The sequence below is a fragment of the Manis pentadactyla genome, chromosome 11, assembly GCF_030020395.1.
Source record: "Manis pentadactyla isolate mManPen7 chromosome 11, mManPen7.hap1, whole genome shotgun sequence".
NCBI lineage: Eukaryota > Metazoa > Chordata > Mammalia > Pholidota > Manidae > Manis > Manis pentadactyla.
Window position 1 is genome coordinate 113989721 of NC_080029.1, and position 20691 is coordinate 114010411.

Sequence of the window (20691 nt, forward strand, 5' to 3'; positions counted from 1 at the left end):
GGACAAAAGTAGAAATACAGTTACTACTGTGTAAAACAATCTCAACATTGATGAATAGTTTATGATATTGTGCATGTACCTAAAGTCATTTCATATGTGTACATTTTTATTCCTTAGTTGGTAAGCACTTTAGGAGCAGAAATTCTCCTCTAAGCATCAAGCCACTCAAATTTTAGACTAAAGCAGAGTTATGGTACTAATTTACTAATAAAAATTCCTCCTGGCTTTTGAAGTCCATAAAGTTTAAACAGCTTTATGTAAAATATATTTACAGTATATTACTGAAACATTTCCTCAAAATTTCAGGAGAGGAATTAATGATACATATTTCAGAAAGTTCACTAATAACAATATACCATAGTATAAAATTCATAGTAACTTGGGTCCATAATGGTCATTGTTCAAAAGATATGGAAACTCCAAAAAAAAGAAATAAAAACAAGCTTCATTAACATTTCTAAATATCTTGAATATATTAAAAACAAACAATAACAATAAAAACCTCTTACAGTCAGTAAGAAAAGGTCCAATAGGAAATGTGTAAAGGATAGGTACAGGCAAATCACCGAAGAGGTAACAAAAATGTTCATATATAAAAAAAGATGAGGGAAATAAAAATAGAAAGTGAAATGCCATTTTACAACAATCAGATTGGAAAAGACCAGAGTTTAAGAACACTAAATGCTGGTAAGGATATGGAAAAACAGAAATTATTTGTCAATATCCTATCAATATCCCATAAATGTAAAAATGTTTATATCCTAACACCCAGCAATTTGACAGTCAGGCATATGACCTGGAGGAACTCTGGCATATTGCCTCAGGAGATATAGGGATGCTCATGATGCAGTGTTAATAACAGATAAAAAATGAAAACAATCTAAATGCTCATCAATAAAGGAAATTATAAACTACAATATATTCATTCAACAATTTAACAGAACACCACACAGTCAAAATGAATGAATTAGATCTACAGGGCCAACAAAGATTGCAGGGGCGGTAGGTGGGGAAAGTAAAATGAAAAAATCAAGTTTCAAAATATGTGTACCGTAACAAAATCATATTAACAGCTGCTTAAATTTACCAACATATTTTTTTAAGTGCCACACACAGTTTTAAGCATGTTATACAAATAAACTCATTTACTTTTTACAATACCCTTTTGAGATAGATACTTCTGTTATTCCTATCTGATAGATGAGGATGCAGAGGTATGGGAAGATTTTAAAACTTGCCTAATGTTACAAAAGTGTTAAGCATCAGAGTCAAGATTCAAACCAAGGAAGTACAGCTCCAAAGCGTATTCAAAAGCATGGAAAGTCATGCCAACTACTGTTCATATATATAGTTTATTAAAAGGGAAACTAGAAGGATGTACATCAAATCTATCATTAACAATTGATTTTGGGAAGGAAGATGAGGGAGGGAAGATAATACTGGGGAGAACAAAAGGGACTTTCATTTCATCAGCAATGTTAAATACAATATAAAGTTTACACTACTCTTTTAGAATTCAGCATGATAACAATGCTATAGCTTTTTATATTAAATATATATCAGAAGCAAAAATGAAAAAAATGTTAAAATTATGTACAGTGGGTATGTGCATGTTTACTACTATTTTTGCAATTTTGTGTTCCTAAAACTTTTCAAAAATAAAAATCTCTTCTATAAAATAATATTACAACAAAAGTAAAAAGACATTCAAGAAATTTCCAATCTATTTCAGCTTTTATTTAGAAATGAAAACAGCTAAACTGTGAGTTTATGCATGTATATACACTTTAAGATGCATATGGAAAATGCATTTTTACATGAATCAAGAGAGATACTAAAGGTATACCAGAAACAGTATTTCCTACAATACATTTTGATGACTCACTATTCTCAGTGAAAATAAAATATAGCACTAGCAGGAAACTTCCCTGGATATCCTTCTACCTTTTCTTCCTTGATAGTGTGTCTCTTCTCTCTGTTGCTTTCTACGTGTTTGTGCTTTTTAAAAGAAGGGAGCAAGAAATTGTCACACACTTTAAAAATAACAGTAACAGCCAAAGATGAACATATGCAGCCCTTCTGAATCTAAGATTCCGGAACATGCAATCAAGCAATGTTCCACTTATGTGAACTCAGGACATTTTCCCATGAAGAAAGTTAAAAGATACTGCTTGAGGTGCCAGGCCATGGGCAGTGAAACAGGAAAAGTAGAGTAGACAGTATGTGCTGATGGTCCAAGAAGAAAAAAAAGGGTTCTCAACCAAAGTTTGAGGACAAAAATCATGTTTCATTGACCTTTGTATCCTCAGTGACTAGCCAAGTAACTTCATAAACATTCAAAAACTGTTGCCTACTGAGTGACGAGGTAATGAGGAAAAGACTAAGTCAAGCAGTCCATCAATAGGTGGCAGTGTCAATACAGAACAGTTTGGGTGTAAGATGCAAACAGAAAAGAGGCTGGACAGTAACAACGTGCACTGATACAAGTAAAACTTTTATATGGTAAAGCTATTAATTTTTAAAGTTAATTTAATTTACTTAATACTTTATTTAATTTTACCATTCATATGGTAAAACTAATACCAAGTTGGTGCTGGTAACTAGGAGAATGCCTTCACCTAAATTAATAGCTCTTTCCATTATTGTGTATTACATAAGCTCCATATTTTGAGTTAGTTTTGCTATTAATGAATCATAAGGTAGTTTCTCTGTTGGAGCAGTAGTTATATGGGACTTTCAGGATTTTCTCCAGTGACCCTTGAAAATATTTTAATGTCATTTTTGATTATTAGAGTAATATTACTCAGAAAGAGAACAGAGTATAAACACTAAAATAAAAATTGCCTGTAATTCTAGCAACCAGTATAACATCTTTTTGTATTTCCTTCCAATCATTTTGCCAGATATATATGACGTTATAAATAACAGTATATATTTCTTTATGTTCTATCTTCCTCTCATTACATTATACTTTGTCCTGTCAGTATTTTTGAAAATATGACTTTCAATAACTGCACCCACTACATGGATTGATAATCATTCATTTCACCATTATATAACCATTAATTTGATCATTATATTTCTCTATTACATGGCATTTGACTGTTAGAAGTTTTTCACTATTAAACACTGTAGAAATTAATCCTTTTTTAGGTGAAAAGTTCTACACTTTTGTTTTAGAATTCAAAGTGATAACTAAGATATACAGTAATAAAGTATGGAGTGCTTGACTTCCCCCCACCACCCACAAATTCTATTGAACAATAATCAATAATCCAGGACATTAAATAAACAAACACAAGAACACGAAAGGGAGAAATTTTTATCAACTTCCCTTCAGTCATTCTCTTCTTCCACATCTGGTGGGAAAGAGGAAAGTCCCACAAAGATAAGTCTCTAATAGAGGACAAGAATAACAAGTCAATTTTCCTGCTCGAGTCAGTTTCGTTTTCCACTTAGGATAATGAACTATCAATTTAAATAGAAATACACACAAGATTTGTAATATGTCAAACATCTTTATTTGCATTAGTGCTTAAGTCCAGGTTTTCATAGTAAGACGATTGCTTAGAAAAATTCTGCAAACAAAAATGATAGCATAACTAATATCACTCAATAAGAAAACAATGTTTCTTTTACAATTCTGTCATGATTGTCATTATTTTCTGAATGAATTAATATCATGTACTCTCTCTTCCTTTTTATAGCCTCCCAGTTACTACAAATATTATTCAAGTTGTCATATATAGGCTACGAGCTCCAGGAGCTTCAGAATCAATAACTAAGCCAGTGGTAATTCACGTGGAAAAGTTCAGAACAAATCAGCATCAGCTTCCTGGCTCTATTGCACAAATGGAAAATTTATACCATTTCACCAATTTTCAGAAGTGTACATTTGTGTACATAACTTTAAAACTCAGTCCAAAACGTACTCATAGTTACCTAGTATTGGGCTGATGTCAAGATCAATTAACTTTCCTAACAAGTACATTCTTATAAAACTCCACAATGATGTAGGTCTATGTTTAATCATTCAGAAAAAAGAAAATTATGTACATATACAATGATGACTATGATGATGACGGTGACATATGCTGTTCTAGACTCCTACTGAGAGCTGCAGTTCAAAGGAAATTGTAGAAATGAAATGAAAGTTGCCCGAAATGTTTAATTCTGACCAAAACAAAAAAAGTTAAAGTTCCCATTAAAGAAGCCAAATACAACCTTTTATTTCATTATAAGTTCAAACAGGGTTCAAATAGCTCATAAATTCTGTGTACTTAAGTTTTCAAAAGCTGAATCCCACATCTACTCTAAACATAAACTGAATGACTTGCCCAAGAGTCCTTACTTATTACCTAATCCTAGATCCCCCAGAGATTACTTTTTACAATAATCTCAAACGTAATACAATAGATTAGCGTAACCTGGGCTACACTGTTTACAGATGTCTTCACCTCCTTTCACCCACAGGAGAGAAGAGGTAGACTAGGACAAGCAGAAAATGAAAAGGGGCTATATACACCAAACAACAGCTTGTAATCTTCCAAAACTGCTTCTTTTACACTTGGGCTATTATTTTCATTAACGTACAATACGTTTTAAAGAATAACATATTCACTGAGTAATACAGTTTCTGCCCTCACAGGTCTCTAGCTGGCTAACACGCGTTTTCTCCTCAAATAAATACATGCCTGTTGACTGATGCCCGTCCTGCTGTCGCAAACAAGAAATAACTATCCTATGATACAAAAACCCTTCTCTAAGGCTCCAGGCATAACCATACGTTTGAATTAAAACCACACTGGAACAATAACAAAAATCTTCCAGCACATCTGTCATTTAAAAGCACGATAATGAAAAGCTGTTGCTGCGACCCAGTTTTAGGTCACAAGCCTTTTTTTTTTTTTTTTATCCTCCTCCCAGAAAGCGATAAACTTCAAAGGGATGGTGGTGACCAGGAATCGTTTACTCCCACCCCCGAGAAAAAGGACGGGGAAAAAAAAACAAAACTACCCAACTTGGAAGCTGACCCAGCTCACGCTGTCCTGGTTAGGCTAGGCAGACGCCGGGAGGAAAATTGGGCCTCTGGGGGCTCCCCCTGCAGCTTCTTTAAAATATGTAGCAGGTGGGATTCCGGGAGGCCACCTCCGTCTTACGTAACGGGCTTGTCAAAATCCCAGATCCAGGACCTCCCCTCTCACCGCCCCCGCCCCTACCCCCACCTCCAACAAGAGCTCCAGGCCGGCCCGGAATAGAAAATCCGGAATGAAAACACAGGCGCCCCCAACGCGTCCGAAGCAGAGGCGCGGGCGCTACTCTCAGCACCGCCGCGCCATCTCGGAGCGGACCCGGCCCGCGGAAGCCCGCCCGGCTCTGAGGAGCCCCCGGGCGGAGGTAGCGGCCATCCACGCCACCTCTCTGATCCCGGCTGGCCCCGCTCCCGCGCGCACGGCTGTCACTGATCTGCGCCGTGACAGCTCCACTTGCCACCGCTGTCCGCGTCGCCACCCCCGCACTCACCTCACCGCGGCTCCCGCGCAAGCAGCGGGTTGAGCTTGGAGAGAGGTGCCCGGTCCCCTCACAAGCAGCAGTGGGACACGAGGGGCTGAATGCCGCGGCGCTCTGAGCCCGCTTAGCTCATCCCCAGCCCGGCGCTCCGCCCTGCGCGGCACCCCCGCCCGCCCAGGCCTGCCGTCTCAGTCAGACGGGACTCCCCCTCCCCTCGCAGCCGCCGCTGCCTCCGCCTCCTTCTCTGGCTCCAGCCGCCGCGGCCGCCGCCGCTGCGACCGGCGCCATCTTGGCAGTGACGGAGGGGGCGGGGGCGGGGATCGCGGCCCGCAAGTACCAACCGCGGGCCAGTCCCGCCCCGAGGGGCGGGGCAGAGCCGGGTTGAGGGTCTTGAGGTCCTAGCGCCCTCTTGAATTGGGCGGAGTAGGTGGGCGGGCGGAGCTGCGCTAGCCTGTGACGCTCCCTGTAGTTGGGGAAAAGCTCCGCGGTTTACCCTCGGTTGGGGAGATCCCCAGCTCAAGGCGGGAGTGGGCGAGACACACCTTCCCTTCCTTTTTCATCAACCCCAGAGTCAGAGATTCGTCTCGGGCCAATTGACCTGTTTCCTCTTTCCTTCCCAGCAGCCCTGGGAATCCTGACATTGCCTGTCTGGAGTTCTGCGCTACTGTCTGAGCGACGGCTCCTGCAACAAGAGCGTTTAGATTCCCCAGGAAACCCCCTGGGGGGTGAGCAAATACCTAGTGGGTTTCGATCCCATGATACTGAAAGTCAGGTAAAATGGGGAATTCAGGTGGGATTCCCTTAAATTGAAAAAAACACCTATTGACTGAATGGGTGCAGATTATATTGGATTAATGGAATATGGCCTACTTAAACCTGGCTATGGCTCATCATTAGCTGCTGTTGGCAAATTGCCTCTGAAAAATGAGGATAATAAAGATTGATTACTGCTGCAGGGTGTAGTCTGTATTACACATGAAATGTTTAGCCTGGAAGTACTCAATAAATGTTAGATTTTATTCCATGAAAAAAGGAAGAAATAGGACCCTAAAAATCCTTTGTCAGCTTTCCAAAATTGCAAAAGATAGGCATTAATTCCTTTCACTAAACCAAATTTACAGTTCTATTTCCTATCTCCGCGTCTTCCATTGTATTAATTCATTCAGTCAGTCAACAAACTGAAACTCAAACACTGAAGGGACACAGCGGTGAGGGAAACAGAAAAGGTCTGGCTTCAGGGACCTGACAATCTAGTGGGAAAAAGAGGAAGAATAAGTAACACATTTTTGGGAAAACATGTATGAGGGTTATGGACAGAATTCTGAGGTAGCAAATAGCAGGGTAGCTTAAAAAAATATGGACTGATCAGAAAGGCCCATCTGAGGCATGAGGAGACAGTAATATGAAAAATGCCCTGGGGAATTGCTTAAGGCAGAAGGAATGGCTGTGCAAAGGACCTGTGGTAGGAAGGAACTTGGCTGTTGGAACTAAGTAAAGTCCATGATGCTGGAGAATCCATGATACGAGGAAGAGCCTGGCGTGAGATTGGAGAGGTGCGTGAAGGCCCATTCCCCCAAGGCCTAGGAAGGCACAGAAACAAGACTGACTCTTACTGTAATTGCAAACTGAAACCATTGAACTGTAAGGAATGACTGTTAGAGCAAGAGAGTTGGGAACAGTGATGTTTGCAGTATGACATCTAGATCTGTAATTCTGGCAATATATGGGCCAAAGAACTGGATTTAAAGCTGAACAAGACAAAACAACCCAGGGTTGAGCCTCTTCAACACTAAGCTGGTCAAATGATATTTTCTGATCTTCAGTCTACTTATCATTTAAAGAAAGTGTAAGCATGACAAAGACTGTATACAGAAAAATTCCACTTTCATTGAAAAATTGTTTAATAATGTAAGTTGTTTCTAAGTGTTTTATACGTCATGTTAGCATTATGTATGGTTGTCTAATCAGTGCTTTGGTAGGTATATTTATTGTTCTTTTTAAAAATTGATTTGCAAGTGGTAACGCAAATCAGTCATTCTTACTCATTTTTGTACAATTTTGCACACTAAGGAAAAAATATGAGCTGTTATAAATATGTAATTTCTTGATGTAATTCCACATGCATTTTAAGTGCTTACCTACATTTTCTAATGAAATTCACTATTAAGACATGAATTATAGTTTTTATTTTGACAAAATATACATAACATAAAAATTACCATTGCAACTATTTTTAAGTCTACAGTTCAGTGGCATTAAGTACATTCACATTGTTGTGCAGCCATCACCTGTATCCATTTCCAGAACTTTTTCATCACCCCAAACTGAAACTCTGTATCCAGTAAACAATAACTCCTATTCTACTTTCTAAGACGTGTATTTTTTAAAGATATCAGATAAAATTTCTCCCTCTCAAAATGGGAAATGGCCTTGTTTATCAGTAGCATTGTTTGCTCCTGTTGAAGAGTTCGGTGGACCATACATATTAGTTTAGAAACCACCATCAAGAAATAAGGGTTAGTGTAAGTTTTTAGCTCAAATGGCTAATACATAATACAATGAGGAGTACTAATATAGGATCAATTAGTTTTAGCACTGAAAAACTGTGTTCCATGACCATAAAACGTGTTCAATAGTCTTGTAAATGTATGCTCTAAAATGGCCCAGACAACCTGCCCCTCATTTTCCATACAACTACTCTAAATGCTTTCTTATTAGTGCTATTAATTTTCATTTTAAAAAATTACTGATTTCAGCTCTGAGTAAATTTAATTTTAAAAATCACTCTTCTACAAAAAATAGATTAGAAAGGGCAAGAGAGAAGGAAGTTTTTGCCACATTTCAAATATCAAGCTTTTCGTAAAGTAATGAAGATCAAAAGATCAAGATCTCATTTGACCTGACAATACTTTGAGTCAGTAACTTTTTTGTTCTTTAAGCACATCTAGAGGCAGCATTTTAACCCCATTAAACCAAAAGCTAAATCTCTTTGCCAGGCTGGACCCTTCTTCTGCAAGACCCATCTCATTCATAGTATTTTTATCCCCAAAATGAGGGCATGGCTATAGGCCAGTCAGCGAAGTGATTGCAAGGGAGGGACTGTAGTATAAAGGGACACAGGGAATTTTGGGGGATGATGGACATGTCCACTATCTAGATTGGGGTAATGATTTCACAGGTGTATACACATGTCATACTTATTAAGTTGTACACTTTAAATATGTGCTGTCCTCTGTATGTCAATTATATTTCAATTAATCTGTAAAAAAATTAGCAGTCTAACTGGGACCCTCCCATTATTTCCCCATTAGATGTAAATTTAAACTTTTATTGGTTTTAATTGTGAGACCTACCAAGTCAATTCCTCTTTGAGGAGTAGTTTGATAGATCAAAACATTTGACTGGCAACAAAAAGCCCTCTTTTAATTGGCCAAAGAATACAAGTATTTTATCTTCATTACAGGGTATCAATTAAAATGTTATAGACATATAGTTGCAAATATAGTTTACAGAATGGGATTCTAAAAATTTTTCAAGTTGGAAAGGTTTGAAGTGGTTTTTTTCTTAATCAGAGAAAACCCTTTCTGAAAGAACATATTAAAGAGCAATAGGAAAGCAATAAGCAGTATTTGACCACATGTCAGGAAGTGCCTTTAAGTACCTCTGAGCCCAACAGTCATATCATGAGTCCTCTGGACATCCCAAACAGATATTGCTATAGTCACAGTTAAACAAACTTCAACCCTGAATGTTTAGATTTGGGCAAGGGAGTCTATCAACATAGATGTGGGCTGTATAGAAAAATGTGGCTTAGGCATTTCAGCCCCAATGCCATTTCTGAAATTATGTCATCTTTACACTTGGAGCTCTAGCTGGCCATTTCTTAGAAGTGATTTTTAAATACTGTGGTTTGAACGATGCATAAAGGAAAACTATGAAACCAGTAACAGTTTAAAGCACAAACAGTATAAACTCAAGCTATTGTACAGCCTAATCCTCTCCACCTAGTAAACTATACCAGAAGTTTCCCACATCTTTACATGAAAACCTGGAGCCTTCTATAAAGCAGTCTTGATATCTATGTTTCCTTATGGGTAAGAAAGCCTCCCCCCAGGGATTTATGGTCCTTTGGAGACTCTTTGGATGGGTCCCAAAGCAGACCACATGTTGCCAAATTCTATTCATTGTGAAACAGCGTTAAAATAACATTCCAGTGTATTTAACCCACAAACTGAAATGTATTAGCTATGTTGTCAAATTATCAACTCTTTTCTTAAAAACTCAAATCTGGTAAGACACTTTTGAAAGACGGATTATCTGAATAATTGGAAAGAATAATAGAAATGTCACGTTGCAAATGCTGAACATGATACTTGAGAGGGGTGCCCAGTAACAGGAGGCTACAGCAGTCTGAGCCACTGCTGTCTCTTCCTCTTGGTGACCAGCTGAAGAGTCATAGCTTTGACTCAGCACTTTTTCATAAATTTGAAAATTACCACCTGTGAACATCCTCCTCAAGCTAATGGTTTTACCTCTCTAAACAATTCCTTCTAAATTCAATTTTTAGTTTTTAATCATCTGCAAAGGAAAGTTATTTTTATATAGTGTGTCTTTTTAACTGTCATTGTCCACAGTCAAGTATGCCCCCTCACTTTCTTTAAAAGGTAAAACAATGTTTTTATAACTTCTAACAAAGTCACTTTGGTCCGTATTCACACACAAAGCACTGTGCTGGGCAAAGAAGGAAAGCAAAGGTAGATAAGCACCTAATAGAAGCACAAGGTATGTTCCCTTTAACAAGCTTGTAACTTTAATAAAAATCATCAGACTATGAGAAGTTCTACGCTAAATGGATAAGCAGGTTGCTGTGGAAGCCTGGTGGAACAGAGAGCTTAATTCTGATGGTAGGTATTGAAGGTGACAGATGACATTTGAACCAATCCTGTGAGAACATAGATTTTCTATGAAAGGTGAGGTCATCATTGGGATATGGAGGTGGAGATGGTAAAAGCAGGAAAAGCCCTTTTTATTTAAACTCACAAACTTTATAACAGGTATTTAGAATTGTTCTCAACAAATGAAAGAGATGCTCATAAATAGTCTCAACTCTTTGACTCTCTTTGGGAGTGGCCAAAAGTTCAAATAATTTGGAAGGATGGATATCTGAGCTGACTTGCAGGAAATATGAGTCAGCTTTTCTCATGTACTCAGCACTGTTGTTTCAGCTAAGATATTTAGGAGACATGAAGCTGAACAAATCAGACACCCTAAGTCTGTTCTTTTTATTGATTGGCCCAGACATGCATTCTGCAAGGTTAGACAACAGGACACCCTTTTTATTGTCAAGGGTTAAGGAACCCTGCCAGCAAGGGGAAACACCTGCAACTGGAAATGTAAACTTATAAATAAAATACTTGTTTTCTATATAATCCCTCGGAATAAGAGACAGACACATCTTTAGTCCATAACTCTTTTGTTTCTGAGTTGTGTATTCAGCTGTCTTCAGACATCTTAGTCCCGAATGCAGCTGAAACTCACTGTTTTTGAAGGTAAACTCATTATCTTTACCCCAAACCTGTTCCCCTATATTCTCTAATTTCTTGAAAAGCACCTATCATGCATCTGTCACAAAAGTCAAGACCTGTGAGTAATCAACTCTTTTTTTCCTCATTCTTCAACACAGCCATCAAAACCAACTGATATCATCTCCTTAACATTAACTATATTCTTCCTTACCTCTTCATCTCCATTCCCACTAACCTAGTTCAAACCCACATTTTTTTTTCTTAACTTGAAATTTTGCAGCAATCAATTAATTGGATTCCCTATGTCCTGTCTTTCTTTCCCTCTTCAATCCATTCCTCCCTTTGTTGCCAGGCTGGTCTTTCTAAAAAAGAAATACGATCAGTTGTTCCAAACATAGTTGGAGGTTACTAGTTTTCTTCTCTCCTTTTTTTGTATTCTTGGTGGAAAAGTTCCTTAATGTCCAGTCTTGATGTTCCCCAGGAGCAGCAGGGCATTAGGGCCTGTGCTTCATTCTCCCCTGCCTCTCTCCAGCATGGTGGACACAGCCTCTCATTCAAACACTTTCAGATTCAGGGCTCAGGACTCCTAATTGAGAGAAAGAATTTAAGCCTCTGCAGTCCATAAGCACTGTCTTCCCCTTTCCCACACAAGTGTGTACAAAGAGATAGTTTGGTTAGCTATATCAAGCTAATTATATTAAAGGCAAAGTTAATCCAGAAGGAAAAAACTCTAACAATGAGCTTATTTGAGATTTGGAGAATAATAGACTTTTAGAAATAAAGATTTAAATTAAAAACAAAAAAGATCTCCAAGGTACTCCTGAGGCTATTGTAGGCTCTCTAGTGTCAGTGTTGCTTTACTATCTCATAGAAACAGATATCCTCCCTCTAAGTTCTCTGCTTATAACCCTGCACATTTTCATGTTTGGTTGTAATTATACTAACAACATTTTAATTTAATAAACATCACCATATTGATTTAATACAATTTAGATGTTGTAATAGTAACTTACAGAGTTTAAATTATGCTAAAAGGAAAATAGAAGCTGATATGAGTCTTTTATTTGAATGTACTGGAATTAAAATGGAAGAAAGGCTTTTAGAAATGTCACAATAGGGCAGTGCTGGCAAATTCCTGCCCCCTGTACAATGCTGTCTGGAAGGTAGTGGATGGTGCAGTGAAGAAAGGAAAACCATAGAATCTTTATGCCTGGCTGAAGAGTACATAATGATAACATTTTGAACAAACTCTATGCTAAAAGGGAATGAGGAATTTGAGGAGTTACGAAAAGAAACAAGAAACATATTCTTCCATTTCAGTTTCTCCGATGATCACATAGCATAAATCTGTTTGCCACAGATTAAGAGCAAGAATTGAAATATTAAAGGTATGATAAAAATAGAAATACCATTTGACCCAGGAATCCCACTCCTAAGAATTTACCCAAAGAAAACAAAATCCCTGATTTGAAAAGATATGTTTAATAAACCCCTATGTTTATTGCCACACTATTTGCAATAGCCAAGATATGGAAGCAACCTAAGTGTCCATCAATAGATGAATGGATAAAGAAGATGTGGTACATATACATAATGGAATAATATTCAGCCATAAAAAGAAAAAGAAATCCTACTAACTGCAACAACACTGTTGGATCTAGATGGTATTATGCTCAGGGAAATAAGCCAGGTGGAGAAAGACAAATACCATACAATTTCACTTATTTGTGGAATATAGAAACAAAGCAAAACAGAAGGAACCAAACAGCAGTAGACTCACAGACACTAGGAAGTGACTAATGCTTACCAAGGGGGAGGGGTTGGGATGGGTGTTGGGGAAAGAGGGATAAAGGGGCACAAAAATTCGCACTCACAATATAAATTGATCACAGGGACTTGAACCACTGTGATGTACATTTGAAACCAACGTAAGATTTTGTATCCACAATACTTTAATAAAAAAGGAAAGAGTAAAGGTTTAGTCCCTGGTTGCAAAGGAAAATCTCAGGGATGGAGCTCATGTAATATATAGGGTAACTGGACAAGGGTAGGACCAAATAGATTGGGTTTATAGAGCAAGTGAGGTGGGGCAGGCAGACAATTAAGAATTAATTTGAAGAGTATCATCTGACCCCAAATTATGGTAGCTTTTGAGAATGACACTTTCATAAACTAACTTCATGTTTCTCTGGCCCAGAACATAGGATTTTTGAGCAAGTAGGAAACTTAGAGATCATCTACTGACCATTTCATTTTCCCAAAGGTGACCATTTGCCTACTTGTGCTTTAACCAAGATAACATACAACCAATAGTGAGAGGAAAGCTAGGACTACAATCCAGATCCCCAGATTCCCAGTTCTTTGATTTCTCTATTACCAATCAATTCTGAGATCTCAGTATTCCAAATTTCCTGTGAAGTAAGCTGATATATATAGGAAAATCCTCATTTTGGAGATGAAGAAACTAAGTATCAGAAAGGTAGAGTGAGTTTACCAAATCACGTGGCTGGACTAGACCAAAGCCCAGACCTCATAATTCCTGGGCCAATAGGCTTTTTCCAAAACACATAGCTCAGGGATTCAAAAAAAGTGAAATTTTCAATGCCATGTGCCTAGTCATAGAATTCCCTCCCTCAACCTATAGGCATTTTACTTTGTACTTTTATATGTTATGCACTCTGCTAGGTGCTATAGGAAAGATTACAAAACTGAAAGATTTATTTTGAAAGATTAAGATTTCTATTTTGCAAGACTAAAAATTGAACATTTCCTAATTATCAGGGAATTGTACATGCCTTTTGCTAGTTGATAAACTAGCAGGAAGTAAGTTTTCACTTTCACTTATAGATGAGTGTCAGATTCTCTACAGAATTACCCCAATAATATATCTATCAGATGGGCAAACATTAAAAAATCTGACAATATCAGGGGTTATTGAGGCTGTAGGAAAACTAGAACTCTTATGCTCTGATGGTGGAAATGTCAAATGGCCCAACCTTTTGGAAAGTACTTTGGCAATATTTAATAAAATTGAAAAGGTATATGCCCTACAACCCAGCAATTCCATTTCTGAGCATATACTCTAAAGCAGTTTTATTTTTTAAACTGTGATTCATGATCCATTAGTGGATTGTGAAATCAATTTAGGGATTACATAAATATTTTTTACAAATGGAATAGAATAGAAAATATCAGGGTTAGGATTGTTTTGCAAATTTTTGTGTACCACCTAGATTCTCCCTCTCTAGGGCTAAAGCATTAATTTACCCAGCTGCTAAGAGGGTTGGCAGTCAATAGCTTTTAGCTGAATCCCTTTCCAAGACTCCCTCCAGGAAGAAGCTACTCGCTCCAGGCCATATCCTCTTCCTGGATGCAGCTATATTCAGTAACTGGTCAACACAGGTGTTGTATAAAGGCCTGATTCCCTTGCCCCAATTTGAAATTACCCTGAAGGATCACCTTAGCCAATTTGGTATCATCTGAGATCTTTGCTGCCTCTTCATTAGAGCCCCAAGCTCCCTTTACCCATTCCTACTTCCTTTACCCACCTTGCCTCCTGCCAGAAATGCTGATCCCAGGATGCCCCCCAACAAAATCCCCTGTACACAAGTTTCTACCTCAGATCTACTTCACAGACAACTTGGCCTGTGACAATATATGCATATATGCATGTATGTGATCTAAATGCAAAATTATTTCTCACCGTGCATATTGGCCATAAAAGCTTGAGAACCCTTGTACCTAGACAAACTCTTGCAAATATGCACTAGGAGACAATATGAGGATGTTCATTGGGATATTGTTCCTAGTAATGATGACTGGACAAAAACTAAATGTCTAAAGTCACACACTGGAATACTGTACAATAATTAAAATTAATGAAATCTACTGACATTTGTCAACATGGACAAATCTCTGAAATACAAGGACACATACCAGTTTCAGGGTAGTAGTGACCTCTGGAGAGTAGTGTGGGAAATGGGAGGAAATTGGGACTCCAGCTGTAGCACTGTATTGCTTTTTAAGAAGCATATAAACAAATATGGCAAAATCACAGAATTGATTAAGTTTACAAGAGTATGTGGGTTTCTTTCTCTTTGCACTTTTCCAAATGCTTAAGATATTTTAAAATTAAATTTTGTTCACAGAATTATTACTACAGAAGATGTACATGCAAAAGCAAAGTATTTTTAACTTTATCTTACAATCAGGAAGTAGTGAAAGGACAAATAACAAAGTCACTTCTTCTTATATAAGAAAATGATCAAAATTCAGTGACCCACGGAGTACAAATGTTCCAGTTACAACTATTTGGCTGCTTTATTGTGCTTGTTTTTTTTCTCCCCCTTTTTGCATTACTCTGAAGTTCCATGCAGTGAGAATAGTACTGAAATCTTTTAGGTGCTCGTCAAATTCTGCTGACATTCTCTTTAAAGAGTTTTGCAGAGAAAGACTGATACCCTGAAAACTACAAGACACTGTTGAGAGAAATCAAAGAAGACACAAATAAATGGAAATACATCTCATGCTCTTGGGTAGGAAGAATTAATATTGTCAAATTGGCCATCCTGCCTAAAGCAATCTACAGAATCAATGCAATCCCTATCAAAATACCAACAGCATTCTTCAACGAACTAGAACAAATAGTTCTAAAATTCATATGGAACCACAAAGACCCCAAATAGCCAAAACAGTCCTGAGAAGGAATAACAAAGCGGTGGGGATTATGCTCCCCAACTTCAAGCTCTGCTACAAAGCCACTAATCAAGACAATTTGGTACTGGCAAAAGAACAGTCATAGATCATTGAAATAGAATAGAGAGTCCAGATATAAACTCACACATATATGGCCAATTAATATACAATAAAAGATCCATGGACATACAATGAAGAAAGGACAGACTCTTCAACAACTGGTGTTGGCAAAACTGGACAGCCACACGTAAGAGAATGAAACTGGATTACTGCCTAACTCTATACCCAAAAGTAAACTTGAAATGGATCAAAGACCTGAATGTAAGTGATGAAACCATAAAACTCTTAGAAGAAAACATAGGTAAAACTCTCTTGAATATAAACATGAGCAACTTCTTCATGAACATATCTCTTCTGGCAAGGGAAACAAAAGCAAAAATGAGCAAGTGGGACTACATCAAACTAAAAGGCTTCTGTACAGCAAAGGACACCGTCAGTAGAACAAAAAGGCATCCTATAGTATGGGAGAATATACTCATAAATGACGTATCCAATAAAGGGTTAACATCCAAAGTATATAAAGAACTCCCACACCTCAACACCCAAAAAGCAAATAACCCGATTAACAAATGGGCAGAGGATACGAACAGACACTTCTCCAAAGAAGAAATTCAGATGGCCAACAGGCACATGAAAAGATGCTCCGCATGGCTAATTATCAGGGAAATACAAATTAAAACCACAATGAGATATCACCTCACACTAGTTAGGATGGCCAACATCGAAAAGACTAGGAACAACAAATGCTGATGAGGATGTGGAGAAAGGGGAACCCTCCTACACTGCTGGTGGGAATGTAAATTAGTTCAACCATTGTGGAAAGCAATATGGAGGTTCCTCAAAAACTAAAAATAGAAATACCATTTGACCTGGGAATTCCACTCCTAGGAATTTACCCAGAGAAAACAAGATCACAGATTCAAGAAGACATATGCACACATATATTTATCACAGCACTATTTACAATTGCCAAGAAATGGAAGCAACCTAAGTGTCCATCAGTAGATGAATGGATAAAGAAGATGTGGTACATATACACAATGGAGTATTATTCAGCCACAAGAAGAAAATAAATCCTACCATTTGCAACATGGATCGAGCTAGAGGGTATTATGCTCAGTGAGATAAGCCAGGTAGAGAAAGACAAGTACCAAATGATTTCACTCATCTGTGGGGTGTAACAGCAAAGCAAAAACTGAAGGAACAAAGTGACAGAAGACTCACAGAACCCAAGAATGGACTAGCAGTTACCAAAGGAAAAGGGCTTGGAGAGTGTGGGTGGGAAGGGAGGGATAAGGGGATTAAGGGGTATTATGGTGGGGGGCATGGGGAAGGCAGTATAGCACAGAGAAGACAAGTAGTGATTTGTGTAGCATCTTACTAAGCTGATGGACAGTGACTATTACGGAGTATGTGGTGGGGACTTGATAATAGAGGGGAATGTAGTAACCACAATGTTGCTCATGTGAAACCTGAGCATAAGATTGTATATCAATGATACCTTAATAAAAAAAAAAAAGTTGAACCATCTATGAAGTATAAACTATACAGACTATAAATTAGTATAATACTTTTTTTAAAGTTTTTCAGAAATTAAGTAGGAGGGAATATAAATTCCTGGGCATGAGCTAGGATAATCTTCATCATTTTCCATCATTTTCATAAAGATTTTTGTGTAGTTTTTTTAAAAGTAAGGTTTATTGAGGTAAAATTTACATGTAGTAAAATTCATTCATCTAAAGTGTACAGTTTGTTGAGTTTGGGAACTGTATGAATCTGTGAACCCCCACCAAGGTCAAGATACATAACATTTCCTTCACCCCAAAAAGTTCCCACATGCTCCTTTGCACTCAGTCCCCCAACCTAGCCCTTGGCAACCAGTGATTGGATTTTTATTCCCATAATATTGGCTTTTCCAGGATGACAAGTCAATGGAATAGTAGGTAACCTTTTTTTTCTTAGCATAATGCATTTGAAATTTGCCCATGTTGTGTGTTGCATACATCAGTGGTCTGTTCCTTTGTCCTGTTGAGTAGTATTCCAACCACAGTTTGCTTACCCATTTTCCAGTTGAGCAAAATTTGGAATGTTTCCAGTTTTTGATGATTATAAATGAAACCTCTATAAACATTTTTGCATGGATTTTTGTGTAGACATATGCCTTCATTTTCCCTAGGTAAATACCTAGGAAGAAGATTTGCTGGGTCTTATAATAAGAGTTTATTTATAAGAAATAATCAAACTCTTTCACAAAATGACTGTACCACATCCATTCTCACCAGTAATTCAGTATTGAGAGTTCAGCTGCTCCACTTAGTATAGTCAGATTTTGATTTATTTGGTTGTTTGTATTTTTTTTTCTTTTAAGCCATTCTAATTAGCTTAAAATGTTAAAATGGTATCTCATAGTTTTTGTTTGCATTTCCTTAATGACTAATGATAAGAAAGCTTTATAAAGTTTTAAGTAAGAAAATGTGTCAAAAATCAGATTATTACTAAATCTTCTTTCCTATCCTGAGAATGATAGAACTTTTCAGATCTAAAACTGTTTTACTCTGTGAAGCCAAAAGAGGGGTATTTAAACAAAACAAGCAGAGGTATTTAGTTGACTATATAGGTATGGTCATTGTAGTTTAAAAATAGCCTTGTATTAGCGGTAATAGGTTAAAAGACTAGAGGATGAAAAAATAGAAATATCATTACCATTACATTTCCAGGTCTTCAGGACATTACCTTTTATAGTATATGAGACACCTAGAGCTCAAGTGAAACTGACCAAGTTGCATAGAAGGAGGAATTCAGTAGAGGTTAGTGTTATTATCAAAAAGCAAATGTAAGAGAGAAACTTTAAAAAGTAAGCAGAATAAAAATGTGGCCAGTCATGAAATTATAAATTAGGGTGAGAAGAGGTTGTGACTTTGGGAGAGTCTCTTTTGGATTGTTTACTTGACCCTCTGTTTCCTTACTTAGATTTGATTTTATTTTTCTACAGAACATGTACTAAGTGAAATACTTTTACCTATGTAGATTTAATCTGCAAAATCTAATGCAGAAGCTTTATTAATACTTCAGATAATACATATATTTAAGGAAAAACAAAATTCTAGAATATTAGTAAGCCCTGTGTATGAAAGCAATTAATACAAAACAAATCTTCATACTTAGAGATGAGAACACAGTGAGTCTATTTATAAGGAACTACAATAATGCAAAATAGACTCTAAGTGATGATATGTAGGGGTTTCCAAAGCAACCGGAAAGTTAAAACAAGCACATGTGGGGAAACAGAAATAGTTGCAAATGAAAGTTTGGGGAAGAATTACTAACACCCACCCTAGTTCTCTAAACTAGAAATCCAAAGAATTTGCATAACTGGACCAGAATCTCACTGGGGTAAGTAAGAATATCACCTTGACTGGATATATCTATGCACCTAACTAGAGTGGGTCAGAGAAGGTCTTCCAAAATAATTTGCTCTTGCCCTACTTCTGCTCTGAATTGTCAGAAAAAGATTTATGGCTTGAGTGAGTGCACCTTTGAAGAAACAAGGTTTTGTTCCAGATGTTCAACAAGTGTAGAATGAGATTATCACTTTTTAGAACTAGAACAGGAAAGATGTTTGTGACATACATTCTGTTTGTGAAGACTGTTCCTTGGCACCATGGTTATTAGCTTACAGTTCTAGGAAAACTTCATATCCAGGGCGTAAGAAACTTCATTCAATATTTTTCTATTGGGCCTAGTTAAATTCCTTGGAATGGGAAGTTCTGGTGCTAATATTTTCAAGAACTGTGCAGGTGCTTCTGAGAAATTTTGTAAGGACCTTTAAAAAAATCTACAACTTTAAAGGGAATAGGAAGAGGAATTTTTGCATAGGATGAAGACTAGAATAGGAGGCGGGGACATGAGGTGGCTCATAGGAGGGCTGGTTGGTTGGCTGATTTGGTCTTGTTCACGACTGAGAAACTATTAAGATGTTAGGAAATCTGAGTTCAGATTTGCTAAGATGGTGGAAAACTCTGACCTTTTATTTTCAGTTCACCACCTCCCTTCCACTCCAGGTACAGCCCATCTACATCTTAACCATTCCCTCCTTTTGAGTATTTTATGGTCAGGCTCTAATTGTTTGAGAGACTTCTCAGATCTTTCATCACATTTCCTGTCCTTTGCTGTGTGAATACATGCTGTTCCAGTTCTTAATTACATAGCTTATAACAACCTATGTATTTGGATAGAATGATTGTCAATTGTCATCATATCAAAACATTCAGGTGTCTCTATATATCCACACAAGTAGGCATTTACAAAAGAAATCCCACAGACATATTTCCTTTCTTCCATCAGCCAACAATACCTAAACACAAGACAGTTATTTTACGTGATACATTTTTGGTCTTCCATTTAATCCTTAAACCCCATCTAAAACTCTTAAACTTCAAAAGGAATTGCATAGGACCACATACCTTATCGATACTCGAAAAGTGATGATCAACTGTTGTTACTGAATTAGTCTTCATAATTCTCAGATTATCAGATGACAGTCATTTAATGAGATGATTAATTGTCCTTAACCCAGTTTTGTCATGAATTTTAGAGTCTCTGCAGAAATCGCCATAATCTTTAGTAAAAACGGCTCATTCAGGGTAGAATTCCAGAGCACAGAATTTTTGTCTTAAAAATCAGTTCCCTACTATAAGACCTTGGTGTGAAAAGTTACATGAAGTACTCTTGCCTCTAATCTCCTCTTCCTCTCTTCCTCCTCCCCTTTTTTTTTTCCTGTCCTCTTTGGTTTGCAACAGACACAGCAATGTTACAACTACCCAGCAAAATTTTGCAACAGAATGGCCTTGAAATAGAACACTGCCCAGTTGAAAACTGAGGCAATCAAAATGGAATAAGT

At 37.4% G+C, this 20691-nt stretch overlaps 1 protein-coding gene across 8 annotated transcripts in view; it reads right to left on the reverse strand.

Moving 5' to 3' along the window:
- The window catches only part of DENND4A (DENN domain containing 4A), a 158125-nt gene extending 152305 nt beyond the window's left edge, over positions 1-5820 (reverse strand). For all 8 annotated transcript variants that reach the window (XM_057488905.1, XM_057488904.1, XM_057488903.1 and 5 more), the window contains exon 1: positions 5524-5820. The gene's annotated coding sequence lies outside the window, so the exon portion shown is untranslated. The remainder of the gene's footprint in view (positions 1-5523) is intronic.
- Between the last annotated feature and the right edge of the window lie 14871 nt (positions 5821-20691).